Source organism: Chlorocebus sabaeus, chromosome 26 (assembly GCF_047675955.1).
Source record: "Chlorocebus sabaeus isolate Y175 chromosome 26, mChlSab1.0.hap1, whole genome shotgun sequence".
Lineage (NCBI taxonomy): Eukaryota > Metazoa > Chordata > Mammalia > Primates > Cercopithecidae > Chlorocebus > Chlorocebus sabaeus.
In genome coordinates this window covers 37657338-37660696 of record NC_132929.1, presented here as the reverse complement: position 1 = coordinate 37660696, position 3359 = coordinate 37657338, and the positions used below count along the sequence as shown (strand labels likewise).

The 3359-nt window shown below is 43.9% G+C and overlaps 1 pseudogene; it reads left to right on the top strand.

Moving 5' to 3' along the window:
* Nucleotides 1–832: 832 nt before the first annotated feature.
* LOC119627879 (nucleophosmin-like) lies at nucleotides 833–3117 on the top strand (annotated as a pseudogene).
* Nucleotides 3118–3359: the final 242 nt, after the last annotated feature.

Sequence of the window (3359 nt, the reverse complement as noted above, 5' to 3'; positions counted from 1 at the left end):
CTTCTGTGTAAGATACCACTTAAAGAAAAGATTCAGCAACAAATTGAAAATCACTAGAAACCACCACTCTGGTCCAATCCTCCCTTTCCACAGATGGGGAGAACCTGGGCCCAGAGGATTCGCACATTTGGTTAAAGCAGGACTGAAAGCTAACCTATCTCTCCTGATTTATATGCTCAGCCTTCTTCAGTCTGTTTCACACTCACCCTCCCTACTTAAATGTCTTTCTCTTTTCCTGCCATAAAGGTTTACATCTGCTTTTAAAGAAGCAGTATTTTACAATTAGCCTAAACAAGACCGTCACTGCTAAGAACTAATATCGGGACTTTACCCTGAGAAGTCCCTCTCCGTTTTTAAGCTCTGATTACCACAAGTGACAGGCTTATAAGAATGTGATAAGCTGGGTTTTCTATTTCCAGCTCAACCACCCCAGGTGTGATTAGGCTTATTGATGCTGTTATTTACTAGTAATTAGCTTTTATGTGTTTTTTTTCCTTCTGGCAACACCCAGTTCCTAGAAGTTTCGCAAGCATTTCTCACATATGCAAAGGTGAATGAAGGGGTAAACATCACCATCTGTTCTGTATTTTCCTCCCCAGCAGGTATTTTTTTCCCCTTTTCTTTTCCCCTTTATGGTATATTATGGGGAAAACAGTTGGCCAATCATCCAGCCAGAGTCACAGACACACTTTATGGACTTTGTCCGGTTTCCAGATTTAAATAAGAGAGAAAAAGAAACCGGTGTGATTCCAACCTGTGCAGCTGTTCTCTGGAGCAGTAATCCTTTATCTCCACTCCCCTCCTCTCCCATCTAAGTGTGTGCCGCCACCCTATGGAAGATTTGATGGACATGTACTTAAGCCTCCTACGGCCCAGAACTATCCTTTTAGTTGGGCACTACAGGGTGACAAAGGTTGTCACTTTAAGGTGGATAATGGTACAAATGAGCACGAGTTATCTTTAAGAACCACCAGTTTAGGGGCCGGTGCAAAGGATGAATTGCACATTGTTGAAGCAGAGATCATGAATAATGAAGGCAGTCCAATTAAGGTAACAGTGGCAACTTTGAAAACATCCGTATAGCCAACAGTTTCCCTTGGGGGCTTTGAAATAACACCACCCACGGTCTTACCGTTGAAATATGTTTCAGGGCCAGTGCATATGAGTGGACAACACTTAGTAGCTGTGGAGGAAGCTGCAGAGTCAGAAGACAAAGAGGAGGAGGATGGGAAACTCTTAAGTATATCTGAAAATCGATCTGACCTGCAGGTGGTAGCAAGTTTCCACAGAAGAAAGTAAAACGTGCTGCTGACAAAGATGATGATGATGAAGAAGGTGATAATGATGATGATTTTGCTGAAGAGGAAACTGAAGAAAAATCTTCAGGGAAGAAATCTACAGGAGGTATTTCAACCCAAAATGCAAAACAACGAAACCAGAATGGAAAAGACTCAAAACCATCAACATGAGATTAAAAGGTCAAGAATCCTTCAAAGCACAAGAAAAAACTTTTAAAACACCAAAAGGACTTAGTTCTGTAGAAGACATTAAAGCAAAAATGCAAGCAAGAATAGATGAAGGTGGTTTTCTTTTTTTTTTTTTTTTTTGAGACGGAGTCTCGTTCTATCGCCCAGGCTGGAGTGCAGTGGCCCGATCTCAGCTCACTGCAAGCTCTGCCTTCCGGGGTTCACGCCATTTTCCTGCCTCAGCCTCACGAGTAGCTGGGACTACAGGCGCCCGCCACCTTGCCCGGCTAGTTTTTCATATGTTTTTTAGTAGAGACAGGGTTTCACCATGTTAGCCAGGATGGTCTCCATCTCCTGACCTCGTGATCCGCCCGTCTTGGCCTCCCAAAGTGCTGGGATTACAGGCTTGAGCCACCGTGCCTGGCCGATGAAGGTGGTTTTCTTCCCAAAGTGGAGGCCAAGTTCATCAGTTATGTGAAGAATTGCTTCCGGGTGACTGACCAGGAGGCTATTTGAGATCTCTGGCAGTGGAGGAAGCCTCTTTAAGAATAGTTTAAACAGGTTGTTCACATGTTTTCATCTTGTTTCATTTGTGTGACAGTTGGTATCTGGCTGTCCTTTTTATAATGCAGGGTGAGAACTTTCCCTACCATGTTTGAGAAATGTCTGGATTCCATCGCCAAGAATGTGTTGTCTGAAACGCCTCTTTAGTATTTAAAGCTAGAACTCTGCCCTTTGCTTGGTTTTAAGTATGTGTGAAATGTTACTACGGGACATAGTAGTAGTGGTGGTCAGACATGGAAATGGTGAGAAGACAAGAATAAACATGTGGAATACACCCAGTATTTGAAGAAAAAAGAAAGAAAAGCTTTCACAAAGATGTAGCTAATGTTTATTTCAGTGAGATTGGTGTTTAGGAATGAACAGTTTGACACAGAAGGACTGGTGACAGGGAAGAGCACAAAACCTTTTCTGGTGCCAGTGGTCAGGGCATTCATAGTGATGGTTCCCTCTGCCCAGATGCTCTGGCCCCAGGCCTGGCAGGGTGGCCCTGAGCTGCCTAGCATGAGCTCCATCTGCTGAGACAAGCCTTGCCTGACCCCCAGTCTCCATCATCTCACTCTCTAGTATTGTCATCATGTGACTGCATGTGAATTTCCCATGTTTATCTTGCTTTATTTTTAGACTATTCATCTTTTTTTTTTGAGATGGAGTTCTACTCTTGTCGCCCAGGCTGGAGTGCAATGGCATGATCTTGGCTCACTGCAACCTCTGACTCCTGGATTCCAGCGATTCTACTGCCTCAGCCCCGTGAGTAGCTAGGATTATAGGCATGCACCACCACGCCTAGCAAATTTTTGTATTTTCTAGAGACAATACAAAAAAGTATTGTAGAGACAGGATTTCACCATGTTGGCCAGGCTGGTCTCAAACTCCTGACTTCAGGTGATCTGCCCGCCTCGGCCTCCCATAGTGCTGGGACTACAGGCATGAGCCACCGCGCCTGGCCTAGACTGTCTATCTTTAACCCCACCTAGGATGTGGACCCCATGAAAGCCAGGACCTCATTTGTCTTGTTCCTTCCCATAGAGCAGTGCCTGAAAGAAGACTTGTCATAAGTTGGGTACACATTTTCATCTCACCAATAGTTTATAAACTTTTTGCTCACCTAGAGCTATTAATCTGTGGGTTACCTCACTGTTCCTTTTGTGCTGTCACAGTCCTTCCAACCCTGTGTAAGCAATTCATTCTATTAACTTTGTTTGAAATACTCAGAGTGGTTTCTGTTTTCATGACTTGACCTTGTCAAAGGGTAATGAGACCAGCACTCATTATCTGGGGTGAGTGGGAAGTAAATGTATTGTTTACTACTGAAAGGGAGAGCTATGTTAG